Source organism: Ascidiella aspersa, chromosome 7 (genome assembly GCF_963924565.1).
Source record: "Ascidiella aspersa chromosome 7, kaAscAspe10.2, whole genome shotgun sequence".
In the NCBI taxonomy this organism is placed as follows: Eukaryota; Metazoa; Chordata; class Ascidiacea; order Phlebobranchia; family Ascidiidae; genus Ascidiella; species Ascidiella aspersa.
This window is the reverse complement of record NC_139453.1, coordinates 2,453,772-2,480,781: the sequence shown is the minus strand read 5'-3', so window position 1 is coordinate 2,480,781 and position 27,010 is coordinate 2,453,772. Positions and strand designations below refer to the sequence as shown.

General features: G+C 37.4%; 1 pseudogene; it reads right to left on the bottom strand.

Annotated features, from left to right (window-relative positions):
* Positions 1-3,328: 3,328 nt before the first annotated feature.
* LOC146137263 (fatty acyl-CoA reductase 1-like) lies at positions 3,329-16,095 on the bottom strand (annotated as a pseudogene).
* Positions 16,096-27,010: the final 10,915 nt, after the last annotated feature.

Genomic DNA, 27,010 nt, shown 5'->3' with positions numbered 1-27,010 from the left:
TCGTTGTTTTCCTTCCACGTTTTTGGTGAGTTGATTTGTACATTGTGACGTCATAGCGTTGCGTTGTGCTAATGATAATTATGTTTTCACAGCTTGCTGCGCTGCCACTGTGGGCTATACGTCACGGTTTTTAAACTGTTGGTGGTTACTACACTGAAAATAAAGTAATTCGTTTGAGGTTTTACGTTTTCCGTGGAAACTTCGATCACGATCGGTATTAAACCTTGAAAGCAGAGGCAGCGTGTGACGTAGCTAGGAAACTAGCCACTTCCAAAACAGGCCGCGTTACAATAACTACTACACTTGAGCCTTTGAACGAAAACGCATGCATATAAAAGCCTTGACTAATAGACTATTGTTGGAAATGTGTCATTTAAATGGGCGGCAAAATCACAGTCACCCGTATTAGGCGGTATTTTAGACCGTGATGTGATTTACAAAGCATTCAATAATCATTGAAGGATTCACTAAAAATAGAGAACAAAAAGCTTAAATACCTCATTAAAGTAGACTTGCAGCTTTCAGCAGCAAAACTTAACACAGAGGTCAACTACAACACAACACAACTAGCTCAAGTGATACTCAAATACTTTTATCGTGTGATTGCTTACGGCTCATTCTGCACCAAACTGATTGCGTTTGCTTCGGCGCCTTTAATTCGTTGTGCTCAACATAAATCGGCCAGTTTAAATGGCCGCTTTCGAATAGCCGGCTCCTTTTTCATCACGTCTTGTCGCTTCATATAAGGCACAAAACGCGGCCAAAACAATAGAGCCGGCAGAATTAGAAACAGCCATATAAAGTGTCCGATTGCTTTGCAAGCCGAGATTACGAAACAACAAGCCAGAGTGCAATAAGGTGAGATTTTGTGGGGACAAACTTTAAAAACAAAATCATTCCAACATCAGGCGAGCCAAATTAAAATTCACAGTGGGCCGTAATTTGGTTAATTTACGATTGCAATTACCACAAAGTGATTTTGGATTTTATTTTTTATTTTTTACCAACTGTTTACCACAATAGTGATAATAAAAGTAAAGCAAAATAAAAACCATTTCACGACAGAATAAGTTTGTAAAACTTGTCTATTATTACTCTAATCAACATTTTTCAATATATTGATGGCTTCTAATACAAAAACTTCTGAACAGCTATAATTCAAATTAAAATTTAAACATAGTTCAGTATAATAAATAATAGATTCAATCTTATCCACCAATATATTGATTAATTTTAGTTTTAATAAAAATATTTCTTTGATTGCGTTGTTTTTTAGATTATTATGCCCTAAAAGTATTTTGTTATAGCTTTACGATTATTGCCTGCTTTATGGCAATCGGTAATAAAAAGAAAACAATATTATCTAATTTTTGTAAAATAGTCCAAAATTTTGGGTGGGGTATATATGTCCCCGGGCTTCAAAGTACAGGGGTGCCAAGATGCGGCTTACAAATGCCAAAATAAGGCTTTTTTTCTTAAAATACAATGTTCTAATAAAATTTGAATTGTTTGCCGTATATGAAGCAAGGTATATTATGTTACGTAATAGAATATGTGATTAAACATGGAGGAGGGGGCGCCAATTTTATAGTTTGCCCCCGGGCGCAAAATATCATGGCTACGCCACTGGGTACAATCAAGCCCTTATAGAGGTGTCCCTAAAAATCCAGCATTTTTATCCTGATTGTGTTATTTCTGTGTTTCTCAACGAACCTTAACTCAAGTGCTACGTAATATCGTAAATGCCAATGGAACGCGAGAAATTTGAGTTTAGCAAAATTACCGCAAATATAAAAATATTGTAATTGCCGTGAGTTGTATTCTCTATCTGTCACAATAATTTGTTACTTTGGTCTTGTGTTAATTCAGGGGTTCCCAACCTTGTTACGATCTCGTACCACTTGGACGCTCTTTACTGTCACGCGTACCACTTTAGCAGAAAAATAATTTAATTGAATCATATTTTGATCTATTTTTAGCTTTAAGGCTTAAGCTATAAAACTGTAGATTATATCTATCAAAAGCAATCATTTTTGACCTGAAAAACCTACGCGTACCACTAGTGGTTCACGTACCACAGGTTGGGAACCCCTGTGTTAATTGGATCAGAATGGCTTGCTGTGAAACCCGGCGGTACGCAGCAAAACTAAAAGCCACTATGCGATGTACACTGCCGGAAAAACGTACAGGTAAAAAAAACAAGACAGTGACTTAAATGTACGCCAAGGCTACCAGGCGCGGACCTAGGATGTTTGTTTGGGGGGCAATGAATTGTTTCGAATATGACGTCACAAAGCTGTACAACTAACCTCAAGAAAACCAGTTGGTTTATTTCCAGGTTGGAGAAGTGGTGCTTTTAATACAAAAGTCACATTACAAAGCTGTAGCACGAAGCGAAAAATTGCCTTTATATCTTTTAAGATGTCAACAGCATTTATATGAGGTGATGAGACTAACGATGCCTTCGGTCTAAAGCAACTTCAATAAAGCGGGCCAAGAGTTATACAAGAAGCTTAAAGATTCGCGAATTCTTTTCCATTTTATAGTTACCCTAGTGACAAAAATACAGTTTTTTTGGAAGCCATTTTGTGGTATTTGTGGAAACCAGAAAAGTACCACAATACTTCAGCTTTTAATTCCAGTATAATATGAAAAGCAACTTAAATATAAAACACAAAAAAACGGCTGTATTTATAAAAACGATGCGTTTCTACACAGTATTAAAATCTTTGTGATTTTTACAGTTACCTACATTTGAAAGGCATTGAAATAGAAAAACAAAGTCTATGTTAACACTAAAGAACAAGTATAAAGTCAAGTGTAAACTTTGAAACAGAACAATAACGAAGAAATAATTACACAGTAAAAATGGAAAAGTTAGCATTTGCACAAATGGATGACAACACTGAAATATTTGTTCTTCCTGTACAACATACCTTCTGCATAGCTGTTTAAGCCCAGAATACAAAGAAAGCTCTATTGCGATGAGATTCAAACCAAACGAAATCTTTACACGCGGGAAAATAAAACCGCTCAATGCTTCTTTGTAAGCCCCGAGAGAATGTCAAGTGAGCCACAAAACTTTTTGTAATATTGGAAAAGAAATTATTTGTATTACCAATATGCATAGACACAATCGTTTTAGACTTAAATACGCACTATCCATGAAAAATTATTAATATTGAGACATTTAGATACAGTTTGTCGTGGATTTAGGTTTTTGCATGCCATAAAGGTAACCCACTTTAGGTTTTGCAAGTCGTGGCTTATGTAAAACACAATGAATCGTGTTGCGATAAAATTGAACGCAAAGAGAATACTTTTGAAGTTATAGAAGGGCGAGTGAGTCGCCGATGAACTCTGTGAGTTGCCAGAGCGAACTCGTCAATCCACTTGCAACGGCGAGTCCGCAAACTCCTAAGGCAGCTCCCGAGTAGAAGCACTTCTCAACCAAACGCAATCTGAACAAATTAAACACAAGGTTAAAACGGGCTCAACCATCTTGTTTTAGTTGCAATGTTTTCTGGTTAACTAATCTTCTTAGGTTTCAACTAACATTAAAACGCAATCTGAATAAATTGAACACAAGGTTAAAACGGGCTCAGCCATCTAATCGCATTTTAAGATTAAACGCATGAATAAACTTTGTTTATTTTAACTTTTTGTGTAATACTTTTTAATAAAACCACAAAACAAAGATTAAATGGACACATTTTGGCGCCGATACTACGTCAGTATCGGACCAGTAGCGATACGATAAACCTGATACTATCGGACAGCCAAAAGTATAAACATAATAAAAACGGGCCCAACCATCCAATAGAGTTTTAGATAAAAAGGGAATTCGGTGATGAATCGGCGAAACTAGGATATGAACAAATATGAAGGCAGATTTTAAGGATTTCAATATTTTGGCGAAAAAAGTGTGATCTAATGAAACCACTACGAATTCTAGGGCAGTGGTCAGCAAACTTTTTTTGTCGCGGCCCAAAGTATTTTTTTCAGAGCTATTGTAGGCCCACTAAAACCACTACGAAGCAGTGTCGGATTCTGAATATTTGATTTTTAGGTGAAATATTACACGGCGCCTTTATGCCCAAAACTCTGCCATAGCATATTATAAAACATACTACACAACGAAGAATATACGCGCATAGCGAGAAAAATTTTTCAATTACACATAGTTAAAGTTGACAAAAAATATATTTCGACAGGCGTTTAGGACCACATTGGGCACGTGTCTTTTCAAACTGAGCCAAATTAAAAATTCTATGCCACACCAAATATTTACAAATAAAGTGCAATGAATGTACGGCTATCACGCGGCCCACAACTACATGATATCACTCAGCTGCTCAAAAGTAACTCGCGGCAGACATCTGGGCCGCGGCCCATAGTTTGCCGACCACTGTTCTAGGGATTTCGATATTTTGGTGGAAAATGTGTATAATGAAGTCACCACGAATCTTCTTTAGAAAAATGCATTGTTTTACGGTTACAGTGTTATGTCACAAATAAACATGAAAGCATTTATACGATCAAAATTTCTGGTTTAAACAAAAGTTCCACAAGCATAAAGTTCCTTACTTGGTTAGTTTTTGTTTCGACTGTAGATCGTTGTTCTTCTGCTTAAGAATGAACTGGTTGCAGCCGGCGATGTAAGTTGTGAAGTAATCTTCCCACTGATAAACCCCGCAATCAAGGTTGTAAGCCTGAGAAACAATTAACAAATAGCTTGATAATGAGTTTTAAAGCCAAAAAGGTCGAGTAAATCCACATCATCTTGATTAAGACGTTTCGATTCACACTTGTATCATCGTCAGTTAATCTCATTGTTTTTTAACAGCACTTTCTGAACACATAACTTATACTGAGCATAAAATTAATTCAAAGACTGTTCAAAAAACGTTGAGAAAATAAGGTTCCACAAAATATAGAGCTTTTTTCAGAGACTGATGATGCCAGATTGGCGAAATATATTTCTCTATTAATAACTAGTCTAGAACTTATAAATGACTGATTATGACTCGGACAAGAAAGTCTAAAGTATATTGCTACCATCCACTTGGAGTTATTGTCGTCATTAACGTGTATTAGGGCGAGGAGATTTCTTCTTTTTTACATATTCAGTTTGCGTTCTACAAAGACTTTTCAATACGCAAATTAATTCAAAGGCATTTAAACGCTTTTAAAAATTCAAATAATTTGTGACAAACGTGCAACACACAAATTTAACCCTATGATTAGATGCTCTGAACTAGAAGACATTTTCATGTTTCACCTTTTGGTCTTCAGCATTCAGTGAGGAACGCAGCTGATCGACATTCGTGTTGCTGAACTTGAAGTTCGTCGTATAAAAGAATTCCATCACTTCCATGGCGCTCATGATCTTTTCATTGAGTCTTGCCATTCTGAAAAAATTAGGAAATGTTGTAAGTCTTTGCCATTCTGAAATTAAACATTATATTTTGTAGGATTAGCGTAGCATTGGGTTCAGAATAAAGTATTTTTGTGAACTGGGACCAATAATTTCAAGCTAAATAAAATCCTATATTCTTGCCTAACTGGTGATAAACTGATAGTTATTCAAACAAGTAATCCAATTTTATGTCATATTGAAAAAAAAAAACAGACAATAGTTATAACATAATAAAGGAAGTTTAAATCCTAACAGTTTGAGATTTGTAAAGACAGGTTGACAAAAAGCTAGATATTGAATGATAAAATAAAGTTCCATCTAGATTCTAGACTAGGGCCTTAAATATTAAAAAAAAAACAATAATAAAACTAAACAAAACATTGCACCATTCAAAAAAGCAAAAATTTCAAAAAAAAGCAAAAATTTCAAAAAAAAGCAAAAATTTCAAAAAAAAAGCAAAAATTTCAAAAGTGTTCAATCCACAATAAAGCATAGGTGATAAACTAGAGTTTTCAGCTTCTGCTTGGACTTTATTTGAAAGTATAACTCACTTTTGTTTTTTCCTCATAAGAGCCAGACCTGCATCCATCGCATGGGCAGGAATAGTTTGCGAATAAAAGGTGGTGAGCTCGTACAGCTTTCTGCATATAAATAAAAAAATTGTTTAAATGAACACAACTTTGCCGAAAGTGTTAATGAAAACTATATCTCTTAAATGTTAGATAGGATACTAACTAATCAGGTGGCACTATATAAAGACAAATTGTATAAAATGTCCGACAAGCAGCTTTCGCACAACCGCGCTTTATCAGGTCAAATTATACAAAACTGACAACTTTTGTTTTTACATTAACCTGATAAAGCGCGGTTGTATGAAATCTCAAGAGAAATTAAATATAATTTGTCTTTATATAGTGCCACCTGATTACCATATTTAGAATTAGACAAATACGGTGATTTATAAAGACTCCTAATGTTAAACAATACTAACTGATTACCTGATTTAGAGCAAGACAGATATGGAAACCAACAAGGACTATATTTCTGGATAACACTAAATTACGCTAAAATTCTCCTAGAATTTTTTTTTTTGGGGGGGGGGGGAAACTATATTTAGCATTTTTGATAAATTGTGACAATCACTAAAGCAAAACTAAAAAATCTATTTCACCTGTTATTCGTGCATAACACCCAAGGGGCACGGAATGGGTCGCTTGGATTCTCTGCCACATTGTTCTTTGCAAGTGAAACTGGAAACAAAAATACAAATTGTAAACGATGAATTTAAGCCAGGGTTGTGGAGTCGGGACTCAACAGAGTCGGTTTATTTTGCTGGAGTAGAGAACACGGGGCTTAAGTTAGAAGTTAGACTACCCTTATAGGTTAATGAATTATATGACACACTACAAGCGGTAGGTTAAATATATCCACCTTATTTTCGTTAAATAAATGTGTGAAATATAGCTGTATAGTAGTTTAAATCGGGTTCATTTTTTTGGCTGTGTCAGACTTGTTTTTTAACAGACTTCGAGCCCTGCTTGAGTTTTAAGACTTCTGATGTATTGCCGTAATATTAATATTGCAACAGGGCTAGGTTATACCGTAATACATATCCATGCGGATTCCATTGTTTGCTAAACAGGGCTTCACGCGAAGTTGTATGTAGGAATTCTGTTTAGCAGGCAACAGTGCTATAGTCGGTAGATTAAGAACCCCACTGCAGGCGATTTGTTTTTCTAGCCTGGCAATGCTTGCACTACCACCATTATAAGGTGATTGCGGTAAAATTAGCCATGCCAAAGGCACCAAGGTAAAATTAGCCATGCCAAAGGCACCAACGTAAAATTAGCCATGCCAAAGGCACCAAGGTAAAATTAGCCATGCGACAGCACACAGAAGAAATGGACCAATATTTCTTGAAACGAGGTTTGGTAACTTAGTAAATATAAGTAGGTGTTTATTCACTTACTTCATACTTGCTCAATATACAATCCGAGGCAAAGTTATAATTCTAATCAGTGTTTCTCAAACTTTTTCACAACAACCCAAATATTAAGCGCATGAATCACATTAAAACTTTGTCGACCCAATTCGTTTAACTGAACTTTAAGTGATCAAAGCCATAAGACATCAGCATAAATAAAAAAAAAAAAAAGTTTGATTTATATGAGCAATGTCTTTAATTTGCCTAAAAATTTCGCTCAAATTTCGGCAAAATTTTGCCCAACCTAACTGAACAATTTTAGATATGTAAACTGCTGCAGCCTGGAACCCAAGAAAATCAACATGGCAACACAGTTTTTCCCATGAGTTGAGAAACACTAAAACCTACATTTACTGATATAACACTTTTAGTTAAAGTTATCCATTCTTACTCAAGCGGTCCATAGCAAGGCCATTTTTGATGCCAGAGTTGACGTGGTAGATGGGAAGCGATCCATTGACCCTTGGAATTCGGTCGCAAGTAAAGGAGCTGGTGCTTTCATTGTCCGAAGATGAATCCCCTGGAAATTCATGTTTAACTGGTTAAGTTTTAAATTGGTCAACAATAAATATAGGTGGAATTAGTTCTTCATAGTAAACAGCCTAAATACCTCTTGGTAATATAGAATGAACACACTAGAGTAAAAATCCAGTTTTGGAACAGATTTTTTATACAGGACTCAAAATACAAAAAGAACTCAATATTAAATTAAAACAAAATTTACATGTTTTCGAACAGGGGTTTATTTATCAAATGAATACGAAATTAGTGGTAATAAATTCAATCACTGGCTAGATACAAGCGTTTTTTTTCTTAAAAAATAGTTTTGTACAATTTAAAACAAAGTAAATTGTAGAATGAATATCAAGGCACATGTATAACTAAGTAGCATTTTGTGGAAATTTAAAAAAATTCTTCGTTGATTTTCACATGGTCAGATGACAAAATGCAACCTACTTCTGTATGGGCTTTGATATTCATTCTACATCTAACTACAACACCAGCGGATATGAACAAAAACGCCAACTTTTTGGTAATCTATCTGTATTTACAACCTTGTAAGCCAGTTTCCCCAAGCGATGAAACTGCACTGTCACTCTCATAGCCGAATGAGCACCTTCTTTCTGCTGAGTCACAAGCGGTCTTCATCGCTGCGCAAATCACGCCGTTCACTACAAAGTCGACCGGTATGAGGTCACAGGTTATCGAGTTGTCGACAATCACAGAACGAAGCACACCCTTGGCGTACGCTATTATGAAAGCGGTGGGTCCGTACACGTTTGTACACCAACCCTGGAGAAAAAGCAGTAATTTTTGCTATGAAAGATAATTATGCAGTGAAATTTGGAACACGATTAAGCAGTACACTGGAAGCCTTTAATAGACTAACCCAGTGGTTCCCAACCGGGTGCCATTTGGAAGCTTAAAGGGTAATTGAAGTTCCTTAAAAACATAATTATCGCTCTTTTTAAAATCCTATTAATACAACTTTTTGTGTATGATTTGGGTACAGAAATCAAATGATATGTTTCTACATGCAAATAAATTTGATTGCGATGTCCCAGTTCCGTTTTTAGTGACACTACAGAAATCAACTTTCAAGATTCAAGTAGTTGTGTCGCAATCTATTTGTTGTTCCTTATGGGTGCCGCAAACCATAAAAGGTGGGAACACCTGGAGTATCAGAATCAGGAACACTAAACACGGATCTGTTGATTATCTTCAGTAGAAAGAGAGTGGCCCAAATAAATGATAAAAGATTCGTTCTTTTATGAGCAAACGTTTCGGCAATTTCTTTTGCCATCATCAGTGCAGTAAGTGAGACTAAGATAAAAACGAGTCACTATATAGACGCTCGGACGTTTTAGAACGTTATATAAACAGAAAAGGAAGTCGCAAAGTAACGGAGATAAGAACTGCAACGAAAAATTACATCCGTAAGGCGAAAGTAGGGCAAAGATAAGACAATGAGGTCAATGGGAAGCAACAAGATACACGTAAGAGGGAATTAGTAATAAATTAAAAATAAAATATGAACACGACGATGGAATTGCGCGAATATACCATTTAAGTATTAAACAAATACAGGGGGACTGAGACCGTGTCAACATTGAGAGCGGGCTTGTGCTGCTGTATAAGCAGCGACTCCAACAGAAGGAGGCGGTAGCGGTCTCGTGCCGAGCCCAAAATCTCTGGGGAAGTGAAGTCCACTCGGTGGTTAGGATTGTTCTGCAAATGTTTGCAGACTTCGGAGGACGCCGAACGCTGGTGTTCATGCATATATAGTGACTCGTTTTTATCTTAGTCTCACTTACTGCACTGATGATGGCAAAAGAAATTGCCGAAACGTTTGCTCATAAAAGAATGAATCTTTTATCTATTATTTGGGCCACTCTCTTTCTACTGAAGATAATTATCAGAATCATTCGATCAACTAAGAATTTTTGTGCAAGCAAGGCCAGGCTAGAAATGCAACTGCGGTGTGGTTTGCACTCCAAACTGGCCTTGCTTGCATGAAATCCCTAATTGGTTGAATGATTTCATTATTCTTTATCAGTGATTTAAGTTTTAAAAAAGGGCAATTTAAAAAAGCTAGATTTATAATTATTTGTGTCACTTACTTAATTTTACAGGAATAATGGCTTGGGGAGAAATTGATAAGGAAAGTAAAATAAATGTAAATTCATTGTTCGCAAGTATCTCGCTAATGCACAGTTGAATAAATATCTGTTTCAAAATATGTTATGCTGTTTTTTGTTCTAAACCTATTTCTTAGTTCTTTTTTATTTATAAAAAAAATATTGAGCCACAAAATTTTTATGCAACGAAAATGTTATTTGCTTAAATTGGCAAACCCTTGAATATAACAGTGCTTTAAACCTAAGTTTCAAAGATTGAATAGGACTGCTTCAAGTTATTTAATCCTTCTAAATGTTTAACATCAAGAAACCACACAAAAAATTTTAGTATTTTAAACACATTTAACTCTTTTCGTGTTCTTTCTGCACTGAAAAAATATCTAACTTATAGCAAGTCTAAAAACATACCGGCAGGTTCTTTGTAAGCTGGTATTATCATGCTTGGCCTGACGATGCAGATTGGAAGATGAGATCCTTCTCTTGCAACGACGTCCTCAGCAAGCGCCTTCGTCAGCGTGTAAGTGTTCGGTCTGAAACGAAAACGCAACAGGTTACATTTCAGTCAAGAGAGATATTTTGATACAAAACTGTTCTTTTTTGAAGCATTTGGCTTAGTTATTTCACAAAAACATGTTGTATTTGTGTGATGTGATATGTATAAATTGTTTATTGGAAAGTTTGTATGGTCCCTGTTCTGAGGCGAATTTTTTTTTTTAGATTTTTGTTTGCTTGACAGTTTTCAAGTTACGTCAAAATACGACTTAATAAAACAATAAATTTATAAAAAAAAGTTTTTCCAGCGAACTTGTGCACAAATATGCAGCTGAACAATAGCTTAATTGCGTGAAGGACTAAAAAATTTGTATTTTCATAGTAAAAGAACTTGAAAATATAGTTTTTTGGGAAAATTTGAAGTAGTCTCTGCTAGAAACTAGAGAAAAGTGTTACGAAGGTCAACACAAGAAGAAGGACAATCGTGCAATATGCCATGAGTCCAGTTTTTGAGATATATATATATAGTTAATTATTGCTACCGCTAGATGATAACAAAAACGAACATAATGGCCAAGGTATCTCAGGCAGTGCATATTAAATATGTGGTGTTAAAACATTCTAGCTTGTGGCACATTAAGTATAAAGTATTTTAGGCACTGTTTTCTCCTAGCAACACTTTTAAAACTTGGTATTTGTCCTTAATATATTGGCAAGAACACGGTTTAAAGCAGGGGTGACAAACCTATTTGCTGTCGCGGGCCACTTTGTCAGTTACCGCTGACGGCGCTAAGTACAACATTTTTTTTTTTTTTGTTACTTATACTATAAAACCTGTTAAAATCCCAAACAATTGTTCATCAAACCAAACTAATTGAAACCCATGCAAACCATACAGCTTAAATTATTTAATGTAATGTTGAAATATGAAATAATAAAAAATAACAAATAAACATTTAATGAATTTTGTTGCTCAATGAGAAATTTGGAAACATTTTTGCTTTGCTAAGCGCTTGATATTAGGACGAACTGTCGATGTGGCAACTCTCAACTGCATACTAAGATTTTTGTCTGTTAGCCTTGACCTGTAACGACTTTTTGTGATTTTCATTTTAGAAAAAAAATGTTCGCATAGATATGTGCTTCCAAAAACCCGCGGGCCACGTTTTCGTCACCCCTAGTTTAAAGGATTAAAATAAAAACTTAAGCAGTGTAAAAACGAAATAATGCAAGAGTTCACAATTCAAATATTAAACTTCTTGGGCCACTTCCAGGGTAAAACAAACACTTATTTCAAAGTGACCTTTGTCAAAATGTCCTAATAACTAACCTAAGGACTTTAATTTCGCTTTGAATTAGCGAATATGGTCACCTACCTCTTTCCAAGAAGCTGTGGTGTGACCTTGGTGATAAGGGCATCGCCCATCCACCAGAGGGAGCCCTCAAGATCGAGGTAATCGATTCCAACATCGTAAAGCTGTTCATCGGTTTCTTGTTGGTTGCAATAGACGTACGATGGACAAAAATGATGTAAATTCGTCTACCTTCTACTGCTTTATGCAATATTCTCTAGATATATTAAACGATACAATGGTTTAAGTATAGACTAAAAAAAGTTATAGTTAAAAAAAATAACTCTTTTTCATAGAATATAATATTATAGTTTACACAAAAAAAGTGTATGACAATAGCACTTTATAAGGTAGTTACAACGTCAAAACAATTTTCTGGCTTTTTAATTAAATATATTAAACCTTATCCTTAAACAAAAATATATCGGTAGGAAAAAGCTTTAAATTACAATTTCTCGTGACAAAATTCCATGGATGGGGGAGAAGTTAAATCGGTAGTTCCTAAACTTTTCAGCTTGCGGCACAGTAAAAAAATAAAACATTTCATGCCACACCATGTACAAAAACAACAAGTTTAACAGATAAATGCCTTAAAAAGGTCTATGAAATAAATCGTCTATCTTTGCTGGTTTATTTTTGATACATTGAATTTCGGAATCTTTGTAACTGTTTTTTAAAGTATTGTCAGTAGTGAATGAAATTTATAACTCTACAACAATTTTTAGCTCGCTACATGATTATTTAATTTTCCTCATTTGAAGATAATTTAATAAAGTTAATAAATATTGACAAAAGAGTTACACCTGGTCTGCGCTCGTACATCCTAACAGTTAACCGACCTGCGATGGTCAGGCCTAACAGTTACCCACCCTTCAGGAAAAAAAATGGTAACCCTCGGCCTAGTGTGTGGAATATGGGTATATTTACCCTATAATAGAGTAACCTTAGCACAAATTTACAAAGTTAATCACATAAAGCATTTGAAAAAAAATGTGATTTTGAAAGCTTTATCATTTAATAAAACAGCAAAACTGAAATTATTTGTGTAACACTGCATATTGCTAATAAACACCTGTGGAGATGTGAACGAATGCTTGGAGGTTGTTTCGTTCAGGTCAAAATATTTTGAGAAGCCTCCTCACACACTGGAAGTTTATCTCGAAGGCCAACCTGTAGAAATTAATAAAGAAACCAGTTAAACAAGCTTTTTTATATGGCAGCAAACTAAACAGACAAAAACAAATTAAGGGTATAATTTAACACCATCATGTAATTAACACTTAACAAGCATGCGGGGCAATGGGGAATTATGAACTATATACATAATTTAACTTCAGTAACTGTGATATCAAAATGTACATACGATTTTATATAAGTAGACATTTATATACAAATCAATATCATTCCATTAGTAACTTAGTAAAACTGAGTTACTACATCTGAAGCAACAAAATTTAAAACAATAATAATAATCGCATTTTTTTTATTCCAGACCAGGGGTAACCCCTTGGGAGCACCCATGCACACTTAAGAATCAGATGTATGCGCTGGTCAACAATCCTACCACAGCGTTCAAACAATTAAAGCAGCGCAAAATATTTGTGTTAGGGTGCAGGTTAGTGCGTGGGTGAGGGTGGGTCAAGTATTATTTTTATTAGTACTGTTTAACCTACCCAAACCCAAACGCTAAGCTGCACCGACCCTAACTCAAATAATGTTCGTTGTGGGATCCTAAACCTGCGCCCAGTAGCTTGATTATTTTGAAAGCGTAATACTTTTGCCGAACATATCAAATAACAAAAGTAGATCGTAATTAAATACTAAGTATCGGAAATCCTGAGACGTTGTGTATACTTAAGTGCCCTCACCGGAGGTGTTCGTTGAACTTAAGTGTCGTAACCTGAGGTGTTCGTTGAACTTAAGTGCCCTAACCTGAGGTGTTCGTTGAACTTAAGTGCCTTAACCTGAGGTGTTCGTTGAACTTAAGTGGTCCTAACCTGAGGTGTTCGTTGAACTTGAGTGTTGCAGCGCAATGGATGAAAACCTGGCATTTCTTCTGTAGAATCTCCCTCGAAGTTTGATCCAAACCAAGATCTTCAGCGCCAAGGTCGCACGAAACAAATTCGAGGTTCGACACAAAACCATAGTTGCCATTTTTTTCTCACAGTAATCATCTAGATTTACCAAAAAAATAATCTAAAAACATCTAGATTTTTATGGAGAAATCTAAAAAAATAATCTAAAGATGATTTTTGAAAATATTCAATACTTTTAGACAAAAAATCAACATAAAAGCTTAATCAACGCCTGAGGCTTAATGCCGTATAAAGTTGCATAAAGGGACTTGCTTGATGCTTTAGATTTAAGATTTCATTTTACTGAACATGACGAGTCGAGTTACTGAAATTTCGATTTTATATCTCATCATTTTTTTTTTCAGTTTGAAAAAAAATCTTTTGAAATTACTGAAACATTTATCGTCAATAGCGAATCTGTCACTAATTTTATACAATATTTTTTTATAATAATCTAAAAAAACATCTAACATCTAGATTGTATAATCCTACATCTAGATTCAAACCAAAACATCTAAATCTAGATTAAAATAATCTAGAATGGCAACTATGCGCAAAACTCGGCTGCAGCTCACCCAGGTTGGAAAGTTTGGCCTGCGCAGTAGCACTTTCAGCCGCGGTCACAGCCGCGCATTTTATAGAAAATGTGTTCAGCCGCGCAAATCTGACTCGAGCAAACGCGCAAAACTTCAGCCGCGCAAACTTCTGTATGAAACTAAACAAGCACAAAAATATTGCCGGGCCGCATACTGAAGTTGCATAACATTTTTTAACGCTAGTCTATAAGACGTATATAATATAATGCATCATATAGAATCCCCTGCGTTTATTTTAACACAAACATATGAAAATTGACAAAAAAGGGACCATCGCCTATTGCCCAGTTTGTAAAAGAGTTTGGTCGTAAGTTGCCGACCCCTGGTTAAGAACATGACCCTCTAACCCTGGATACACATACCCTTGGGTAAGCAAGGTTGTGTGCAGTTCCTTATCTCAAATCGACAAAATGTTTTGCAAACATATTACTAAACTAAAAGAAACAAAAACCTCATACCCGTTGATGTGTTCGCATAGGAGCATCTAGTTCGGTTAATCCCCTAAAAACGCACAGTTCGGCGTTTTGGTCACGCATCAGTGGACAACGGTCACGTGTATAGTGACGTCAAATTAAGCGATATCGAGTAATATTGCATATTAAATGCTACAATATCAAACTTTTTAAATATTTAGCTGCGCCCGCACACCAACCAAAAATTTCGCAAAAGTATTCTATGAGTTTAATATAATTTTTGCAATTTACAACTTTCGGTAGCCTGATGGTTTATTTTCAGCCGCGCAAGTTCAAGTTGAAATTTTATTTTCAGCCGCGCATTTTTTCAGCTGCAAAACATCTCCCCCGCGCAATATCCAAAGTTTCCAATCTGGCAGCTCACGAAGAACGTCGAAAGCCTGGAAGGGTAAAAGGTTTAAACGTCAAATGACTCAAAGAGATTTAAACCAATGAGTGGAAAGTTGGGGAAAATGGCGAATTTGTTTGGTCGTCTGTCACGCTCTGGTGCATATGAAGAAACAACAAAGTTTAGAATAGACTCGTTTACTCGTAGTTCTGTTTGTGCCATCAACAGCGTCTGATTGGTACAGGGTTAAGCACCTTTTTGCCTAGGATCGCCAAAAAAGTGTTGAAGAGATTGGCATGGCTTTTCAACTATGATTTGAGTTCAGGCTAAGTCATTTAGCCGCGGTATATACTACTACCACAACGAACATTATTTGGGTTAGGGTGTGGTGCGGGTTAGCGTTTGGGTTTTGGTAGGTTAATCAGCAATATTGTTAATGAATATCAATAATACTTGATACGCCATCAACCAAACACTAACCAACACCCTGATCAAAATATCGTGCTTTGCTTTAACAATTGTTTTAACGCTGTGATAGGATTCTAGACCAAAATCGTACCACAACGAAGCGAGCCAAAATTAAAATATTCAAAGAAGAATTCTGTAGTAATCTGTAGCCATATATTTATGGATTCCTTAAGCCTTGCAATTAAAAGCAAGTCCGCTTGTGAGAAGCTGAGGCAATCTGGCTTACTTTGTTTGCCAAGTTCTCGTCTTTTAATGATTACAGGTCCCATATTAAATTATATATTTTTAGTTTAAGAAAAATATATAAATATTTTATAAACAAAAGCGAAGGTGGTCTAGAATCCTAACCCAGATGTCTCTTTGAATGACTAATAAGGTGAAAGTTGTTAACGTAAAATCCTGGAAGGGTGAAAGTTTTAACTTTAAACGCCAAAATTATTTAAAGGATAAAGGCTCTAACGTCAAAATCAAGAAAGGGTAATAGTTTAAACGTCAAAATTCCAAAAGGGTAGCATTTCAACTAATATCAACTCTTGGAGAGATAGATGAAAAAACGTCAAAATTCTGGAAGATTAGGGGTTCATCCCCAGGGTTTAAGTTTTTAACGGCTAAAATGCGACCCCGAAAAAACACTGCGACTAAGATATATAAACGTCGAAAACATGAAAAGGGAAGGAGCTAACGTCAAACACTTGGAAGCGTAAAGGTTTTAACATCAAAAACCTGGAAGCGTAAGGGTCTTACGATTTGTTCGCTTTGAGCTTAAAACAGTTGAGTGAAGAGAAATTAGGTCGCCAAAGCTTCGCTGTTTTACTTATGCCTATAGTATTCGGGTCGCAACCACAAAAAAGGTTTAGAAACACTGTTGATCACAAGAACAACTGTACATTTAACCCAGAGGCTGTGAAACTTTGAAACGCGGACTCATGGGGGTACATGGACCAATTTTCGAGGTCTAAGCATGCCGAGGTAAAATCGTAGTGTATATTAAAAATAATAGAATAACATTTTTTTAAAAGAAAAATTTAGTTAAGAAAAATTATTCCTTATAGTTTCACATTTGCTGAGCCGAATACGCAACCAATTATTTTTAGTAGACTGCTTTAAAAAAGTTTAAGAACTCCGGTTCTTTGAGGCTGCTTCTTCTTTAAATACAATGTTCTTTTAAAATTTGAATTGTTTTGCCGTATAAAGTAAGGTATATTATGTTAACGTAATAGAAAATGTGATTAAACATGAAGGAGGGGGCGCCAATTATAAAGTTTGCCCCCAGGCGCAAAATACCCTAGCTACCAATCTGCTTATGGAGTTGGAGAATAGAAAACCAGGGATAAAAAACAAGAATGCATAGAGTTACTTTCTTAAGACGAGGTTTTTGGGTAAACGAAATCCGTAAGATGAGGTTAGTTAGCCTACTTCCCGCATTTCTTTAACGTAATGCTGGTCCATATGCTATTGCTCAATGCTAAATTTGCAAGAATTCAATAAATTCATTTGGACACTTTTTGAAACTATTGATTGCGTGGGCTCCAGAAAACGATTGGTGTTGAATAATTTTGTCCTAGCCATGACAGAAAATATTATTGTGGTAAGGCTGCATCCGGCCAAGGCAGCCATGTCAAAACGTTTCTAGTTGCGGTAAAGAACTTGGTTGACTGATAGTTGCTATTTTTCGTCAGCTGGCACTTTTACATTTGTAAAAAAAGTGCGTTTAGCGGATACAGTGGTGGCAATCAGGTATAACTTAGTTTCTTTAACGTTTTTATTGGATCGAACGAATTTCGTAAGAAGATCCTCGGCATGATTTTAATCAGGGCTTTCCAAAATGTTCTCTCTGCAAGTAATTTTGCTCGAAAAGACTTAAGTCTTGACTTAAGGGCACCAGCATCGGCCGAACTCGTTGCGCGCTTTGTCGCCACCCGGCGGCACCGCCATAAGAAATTACCTGGAAAAAAGCGGTCACTTGAAGCGTGAGTGAGCGCACGAGGTGCTCGTATCGCGTGACCCGATCAATCGGCGGCCGCCAAAGTTATTCAAGTTCTTAAACGCATTTAAAAGCATTGACTTGGGTCATTGCAACACTGGTTATTTATCTTAATTTTGGAAGATAAAACAATTCAATTGCTATATGTTGCGTTTATGTTATTTTTTCCTTAAGATTTTGCTCATATTCGCACGAGTTTACCAGTTTTGTGGTTTAATGTTTACTTTTTAGACAAAGAATTATATTCAATTTGACATGCTTTAATCATAACTTGACTGAGAATTGAGTTGCTATTTATTCTAAAATACTTTATTTAGATAAAAACGTAAAGGTGTAACGGCGGGAAACTAAATAGGACAAAAAGTGAAGAGCAGTGAAGCAAATTAAACAAACAAAAGGAAACTTGAAAAACAAATTTAACTGCATTGTGACGTAATACAAAGTCAGAAATGATCGCGATCTAGTTAAAAGCAACAACATCCTGAAAATAGAACTTAGTGCAAACGGGGCATAGGCGTAGCCAGGGTTGAGCCTCAGAGGGCATGGCCCATCCAAAAAACTTTATAAATATTTTACTCTTAATAATTTGTTATTTTAGCATTTATGAGCAGTACAACCTTCAATTGTCATGCTCTGTTACGTCACAAACAATGTAGTAAATATAACGTTTGCTATACGTTAATGCAGTGTTTCTCAACCTTTTTAACCCCAGGGCGCACTTGTAAACCTTTCAAAACCTAGCGGCGCACCTTACGGTCGAGGCGACTGCAAACTTTGTTTGGATATTTTGTTTTTTGCTGGCAGTTTTTATTACATCAGGCTCCTAATTTTATTATCTATAAAGAAGCCTGCGGAGTCGGTTAAAAAACATAATCCAACTCCCGAGTCCGACTCCGGTCAAATGTGTGATTTCGTCAAATTCCGAGTGCTTCTGCCTCCCTACAGCATTTATTTTTCCCATTTACGTAACTAAATTAAGGTGGATTTTCAACAATCCCCTCATAGGGGTGTCATATATTTCATAAACCCACAATACATTGCTGGAAAATATCCACCATATGCTATTTCGCCTTTTTAATTTGCATTTGGCGGCATTGTCAGTTTTAAAATTGTTACTGCGCACGTCGGACTCGGCTCAGGCAGTCCGACTTCAGCAAAACAAATCGACTACGGTACGTCGAGTCTCAAATTTGACTCCCGACTCCACAGACCTGCTTTAAAATACGATGAGCTCAATAATACATGCCTAAAGAGAAAGAAAATAAATGAAATAGGCCTTTCGTGTTGTAAATTATGAAAACACACGGTATGTTAGTTAAAGTTCGATGGAAACACAGAATAAGCCCCAAAGCAACAACATCTAATTCGGAATAAATCAAAAATGTAACGGAAAAAAACCTAAATGGACAAAATAACGCCCAAAACTGTAAAAAAAACATGGTATGGGACGATTAAAGGACATATTCTTGGCATCGGCCGTTTTGGTGTCAACGTTTGGGTGCCATAGTGTTTTGGCACAGGATTGTTTGCCTCTGTTTGGGGTTAGGCACGAGTAATGGGTAAAATTAGAATTTGGGTTATGGTAAAAATTATTAGGTGAGTTTGTGTTGAAGTTATGGGTGGGGTTTGGGGTTAAGTAATAGGTTGCAAAGGCCTTATTCTTGCAATTTAGGCCTTATTCAGAAATTTAGGTCTTATTTTGATTTAAACGCTATTACGAGTATTAGGTAGTAGTCCTATTTTGGTCTTACTCCGAACTGTTTTTTATGCCGAAGTTGCTTTTGTTTTAATTTTGGTCTTATGGCGGAAGCCCCGCTAGATTGCAATAGTTTCTCTTTCTTTGTTAGCGAAGAGCCAACATCAACCATTGGGACTTTAATAGGGGCTACGAATCCAGTCATATTGCTCAGTGTTTATTCACAGAAAATAGTGACTAGAGTTTATTCTAAAATTATTCGCAAATCCTACAAATAGGCCTCATACAGAATTTTTGTAACATTTTTTCCCCATTTTCTCGCGGCGCACCTGGCCACCTTCGACGGCGCACCGGTTGAGAAACGCTGCGTTAATGTATAGTTTTACTAATTTTAGACAGTTTTTGCTCTTTGAACGGATTTTGAATATTGCTTTAACACTCATTCAGTTGTTGCTTAAAACGGTTTGCTAACATTGTTATTTGTGTTCGTTACGGCAGTTAATACAAAGAATTCATACTTTTTGCTCCCCTTCCTCCTAATTTTCGGCTGGCTGCGCCACTGAAACGGGCAACTTGACCAAGTCGAAAGACGAAAAAAAAAGATTTGCTAAAATATACGTCTCACGCAACACCTATTTATTACTAGTGTCAAGTTTAGCGCGAATTTTAGGAAAATGATTCGTCATGCTGCAAGTATAGGGATGTCCGATAATATCGGATCAAAGCCGATACCCGATACCAAGTGGTGGTATCGTTGATACTCGTCCGATACTAGGGTTGTATCGGTGCCAATCCTAAACCAAATTACGGACATTCCTAAATGCAAGTAAGAAAGTCTAATGGAGTTATTATCATTGCGCCAGTGAAGCAACTAAACTAACTATAGAACAACAAGAATACGCATTTCTATGCAACCGAAATTCAAGCTGGGGATATTTTTACCTTAACAATAGCTCGCGTGATTTCCAGACAGGAAATGAGTGAAGGCGTTGGAGGGCAAACTAAATGGATGGAGCCCTAACGTAATTTCCTTTAGAACAAGGAAATACTTCGAAGTCCGCCTTCAACAGCTTAGAGTTTGGTTGTTGCCTGTAGTTTGGTGCAATCGCCTTACTGCTGTACTCAGGTAAATGTGTGATGTTGTGTAGGTATATGAACAGGAATGTCAGGTTGGTTTATAAGATCAAAACCTTAAATCAGTGGATCTCAACCTTTTCCTGCCGCACTCCAATCTGTGGTGTTTTTAATGTCACTTCGAGCTACCTGGTTTCAAAAGAAACCATTTTTACTCAAGTTTACTTAGATTTAATAAGCCAAATAAAGAATAAAAACAATTATTTTCAACTCTAGCCGTAGATTTAAGATTATGGGTCGTCTTGCCGCAATGCACTTGCGTTCATTTCTATAAAACTTCGATTGCAGCCAGAAAGCTGTTCGCGTAAAATTGGTCCGTGTGCTAAAGGTTGACAATCACTATTTTCCAAACATGAAATTGTATGTACGAACAAGATCCAGCAGGCAACGCTGCTATAATTATCGTTTCACGACTTGCTCCCACTGAGCCTGCGTACCTCTGAACCTGGTATAATATTATGTGTATGCCAATCGTTGGTCAGTGTTACTTCAACAGTGCTAGATCACAGATATCACAGTATATATCCAAACTGTCATTTAACTTGGTATCTTGTTCCATTTTACAGACTATATTTGGTAAAAAAAAAAACTGTATCAACCAATCAAGCACAAGGAATAACATGGCCGATACTCCAAACCAAAACCAAGTAAGTTTTTGTCGTATAAAATAATAAGAATCTTTGCTGCTTTGGATTTTTAATTCCACGCCAACCTCCTCATAAATCCGTCTAGCACTGGTATTTGTCAAAGTGAAACTTATCTTATTAACTTTATCACAATACACATATTGCATAGTGTCTGAAAAATGGAAAAATTGTTTTTCAACGTGCCTGTATAGCATACGACCTTGTAATGCGTCTGTACTAACTCTTTCGGTTTATTAGTTTGATTTTAAATAATTTTAATGAATATAATACACTATAATGTTAAACCAATTAGGTTAAAAAAATTATACTAAGTTTTATAGTGACCTTTTGGGAGGTTGGTTTATTCTTTAAAATCGGTCATTTTATTCAATTACTAGACGAAATACCCGGCGTTGCCCAAGTTATATATAGGGTACTTACTTGTACCAATAATATGCAGCCTTTTGCTATAAGCGCGATATATTCTGCGCATTCGGGCAATGCCACGATTTTGCGTGGTTATAAAGTGCTGGGTCGAGTAAATACTTTCTCACAATTAAAGTAGGATGCGGCCCTTATGAAAGCAGCAACAGTATTAGGTCTCACTAATCTCGCAACTTTAGCAAAACAGCAGCAATTACCAAACAAACGATATCAAGTTTAAAAGTACGTAACCAAATAGCGATTCTGTCGCAGTGTTTAAACTGTATGGCAATATAAAGCCCGTAGTTCAGCTGCGTGTCTATATATACTGATAAGCAGCAAACATAACTGTCTTTAGTTTTACGGTTGTTACCGAACAGCGATCAACATTAATTTGAAACTTCGTATAATCCGACAAAATTTATTTTACAAAAATCAAGCATTATTAACAAACTGTTTTGAAAATTTGAAAATATTCGCACAGCGGGGTTATTATTTGTAATCTTGCGACTTTGTCAAAACCGCCGGCGCCACATCATTTTCGGGATACTTTAGTAAATAAGCGCTAACCTAATCGGCTCCAACTAAACGATATTTCGTGATGTGCATATCGATCGGAAATCACTAACATACCTAAACCTTATTTTTTTTAGAGAACCCTCACAAATGTAAAACCTTAAGTTGTAGCAGCCAATGTTCGCATTGCGTGGTATACAAGCAAATAAGTAATCCCGGTACCATACTGCGTCCAACGTAAGTAAAATCTCGTCTAAAACTGAAAAGTGGTTACTATTAAACCCACCGCATTAAATGCGATATTTTGCGAACTCTATAAACCTAATTTTTCGCGGTAACATAGTTCAAGGAGTTCTTAATTACAAAATTCGCAAGTTGGAAACATAAAAATTTATTTTTATTAAGCCAATATACTTCATTTGATTTTTATTTCCACGCAGGTAATTGCGCTTGAAAAAAAGTTTTGCACGGTTACGTTAGGACAGGGTTTCTCAACCGTGGCCCTCGGCCACCCTGGGGGGGCACGGAGTGGTAATTAGGGGGGTCACGGTCATAGGCTTAGCCAGTGGAACACAGGGGCTATTTCTCTCAAGGAAATTATGAATATTTTACTCTTAATTATTTGTTTTGTAGCATTTATGAGCAGTACACGACTGTCGATTAAAAGCATGTCACACCTCCATTTGTCAAGTACTGTTACTACACAAACGATTTAGTTATTACGTTTGTTGTATACATTAATGTAGTTTTACTACTTTTAGTCATTTTGTTTTTTTCCTTTGAATGGCTTTTGAGTATTTCGTTAAAACACAGTCAGTTGCTGCGCGAAACGGTTTGCTAGCATTTTGTTTGTGTTCGATACGGCAGTTAATACCATGGCCAAAGCAATCAAGTTATAACGAGCCTCGCTGGCGGGAAGCGGACTAATGGACTTTTAATCGTAGTGTCATTACTGATTCGTTGTAAATAGTTATTTGTTTATGTTTTATATCAAGTTGATTTATCGCTGTGAGGTAACAGTTTTAGTGTCAAGTTATTTAAGTTGATAGTTTGCCTACTCAGGGTGTCTAGTCTTTTTCTGCTTCAAGAAGCGGTGTTTCAAATAAAGTACTCTTACTAGTTCAAGTTCAAAATTTTCGCCCCTCACATATTTCGGCTGGCTAAGCCATTGACCACGGGCAAAACTCTCTAGTTAGGTATTGCAAAACCAAAATGTCACCATTTGTTTGCCATTTAACCTAATTTTGTGTTTTTCGTTATGACTGTAAAACTTTTTTGTAACGTTTTGTAACACATTTTTCTAAAATGTTTCTTGACGCGTCAGTAGAGTTGTTTAAAACTAGAAGAGTGAATCCTTTTTATTCGTTTATCGCGGAAAGTTACACCTAATTGTACGTACGTGAGTGGCAAGTTTGGACAAATGCCTGTCGCTGTGACGAAGTAATTACTGTGCTGCTTTATATGTATCCATTCAATATCCATGTAATGAGGCGTCAGTGTTTTACGGGCGGCAGGTCGATTGCTTGCCGATAAATCATTAAGTTTCCTTCAAATGGCATTGGGCGAGAAACTAACGAAGAGATTTCGCAATTCCCTTAAGGGGCGTTAATTTGCAAAAGAAACATTCCATAGTAAAACGCATAAGGTGCGCTGTAAGGTTACTCAAGGTCATTTTAGGCCAATATTCAGCTAGAGTATGTCAAGTAATAGTGTTACGCCAAACTAATCCAGAACTCTACTTAACGGCCTGCCGACTGCCAAGCACTGCAACGCGTGTCTTTTACTTGTATTATAATAAGCGACAGTAAAATACTAAAACACTGAAACAACGAAAAGCGGCCAACGCCTAAAAAGGTGACTTCAACGTTATTTCACATGGTTTTCTACAATGCAATGCACTCAAGCTAGACCCCAAACGCGACTGCCCACATTAGATTTCGTGTCCCCATTCACTACAACCAGAGAAAAAAGGTGTGCGTGTCATTCAGTCGTTGGGTGCGGTTGTGCTTCAGGTGAACGTGGCGTTATAGTCATGGTGAGGCGAAATCCGATGTCGGTGGGGGGCTCCGTTGTTGGTTCTTCGGTGTTGTCTTCTTCGTCTTCTTCTTGATCATATTGCGTGTGATGTCCGCGGCTACGCTTCAAACGGTTTCGATGGACGTTCTGTTGTCGTCCGTTGGCCGCTTCTATTAAATAATTTACCGGTGGTCGCACTTGGATGACCTTGTACGGGCCTGCATAAGGGAAATCAAATTTTCGGTTTGACCCTACAGGGACTACGTTATCCCTTAGTAAAACCGAGTCGCCGACGTTGAATGCGGTGTCATCTGCATTCCTCTTGAAATGCGCCTCCATTCGCTGGCGCTGCTTGACGAGGGTAGTCCGAGCAACATCTTCGGCACGAACAAGTCGGTCGTGAAGGCTTTTGATGTTGTCGTTAATGAAATGCGACTCTTCGGATCCTGCTCCGACCAAGTCCGCAGGTAGCTGCAATTGTCGACCTGTTAATAAGAAATGTGGCGAAAATCCCGTACTTTCGTGGGTACTTGCATTGTACGACGCCACAACAGCAGACAGCGCTTCATCCCAGGAGCGTTCATCTTTTTGAACGTAATTTCGAATCATCGAGATTATTGTCCTGTTGTTTCGTTCAACACCTTTGTTTCCGGCGGGATGATAACCAGTCGTGCGTGACTTACCGCAACCAATCAGCTGAAGCAACTCCTTAAACATCTTGCTTTCGAAATTCCCGCCACGATCTGAATGGATGATGTCGGGAACTCCGTGAACAGTCATCCAGCGGTTGTACAATACGCTGGCCGTTTCGGTTGCTGTTTGCAAGCTCGGACATATTTAGTAAACACATCACAAGCAACAAGGACATATTGGTACCCGTGGCGTGTTAAAGGTAACGGCCCCATGATGTCCACTTCTACCCTTTCTAAAGAACCTTCTTCGCAAGATGGTACCAAGGGGACTTTTGATGTTTTTGAGGGTTTCTTGTTTAACTCGCACTCACGACATTCCATGCAATACCGCTCAGTCTCCTCGCGCCAGCCTGGCCAGAAGTGTCGTTCAGCGACCTTGGCGCATGTTTTACGAATCCCCAGGTGACCACCGCCTAACTTTGCATCGTGAAGTAAATCGCAGATTTTGGGTTTTAGTTCACGCGGTGTTACAAGTCTTAAAAGTGTTTTATCCTGGTCATAGAAATGAATGACCCCGTCTCTAAGTTTCAATTGACCAAAGTGACTCCATAAGTGCCTGGTCATACGCGATGTATTTGACACAGCGTTATATGGGGGTCTGTGTCCTAGGCTTAACCATTGGAAAGCTGAAGCTATTTCTTGGTCTTGCTCCTGTGCTTGCGCAAATCACCCATTGTCAAACCACTAGAGGCACGAACATCGATAGTGGCAACCTTGGGCGCATCGGTCAACTGGTCTTCGCCTATTCGACTAAGAGCGTCTGCATTTTTATGTTTGACACCCGGACGATGTATTAGATTAAAGTCGTATTATGACAGGTGCTCGACCCATCGGGCACACTGGCCATAGAGGTCTTTAGACTGATATAGCCACTTAAGAGAAGCGTGGTCAGTGCGCAAAGTGAAAGCTTGGCCGAGGAGGTAGCAGCGAAATAACTTGGTGGCATGAACGACCGCTAATAATTCTTTGCGAGTGGTGGAATAATTTCGTTCTGTTTTGGTTAAAGTCCTGCTGCCATAGGCTATAACGTGTTCTTTTCCCTCGTGCCACTGCGCTAACACGCATCCAATGGCAAAATCAGACGCGTCGGTGTCTAATACGAAAGGCTTCTGGAAATCAGGGTAGCGAAGGACTGGTGATCTTATCAAAGAAGATTTTAGTTTTGGCGAAGCTTGTCTCGACTTTTCTGTTAGACGGTGAAGCGGCGCAGCTATTTTGGCATAATCACGTATGAACTTGCGGTAATACAAAGTTAAACCAACGAACTGTCGTACTTGCTTTGTATTCTTCGGGGCCGGCCATGATTTTACTGCAGCAATTTTTTCGGGGTCACATAAAACACCTTCGGCAGAAACAATGTGGTCTAAAAACTTTACCTCTTTCTTGAAAAGAGCGCACTTCTTGGGCTTAAGTGTCAGGCCCGCGTCGGCAAGTCGTTGTAGCACGCCCTCCAATAGCTCCAGATGTTCCTGAAAGGTACGCCCATACACAATGATGTCATCCAAATATGCGAGTACTCCTTGCCATTCTATGCCATTTAAAACAATACGCATTAGTTGCTGGAAACTAGCAGCGGAATTGCAAAGACCCATTGGCATCACATTGAATTCGAACAGACCCATATGGCTCGCGAAAGCGGTCTTTTCTCGGGAACTCTTATCCATAGGAATTTGCCAATACCCAAATTTTAAATCGAGTGTACTAAAATAAGATCGAGGCTTTCGTCTACTCGTGGTATAGGGTAGCTGTTTTTCCTTGTCACCTTATTAAAGCCCCGATAATCAATGCAAAAACGAGTTTCACCTGACTTTTTCCTCACAAGTACGATCGGGCTCGACCATGGGGATGATGATGGACGTATAAGACCCTGGGTCTTCATCTCGTGGACGATTTCCTCCACTTTCTTCTTTTCGGGTGGTGCCATCCGACGAAAGGGTTGTCGCACTGGGCGAGCATCTCCGGTGTTAATCACATGCTCGGCGAGATCCGTCCGTCCTATTTCTGTTGAGTGGGTCGCGAACGATCTGCGATATTGTTGCAGTAAGGCCTGAACCCGTGCGATCTCGCTTGTTGTAAGACCGCCACCAATTTCAATTG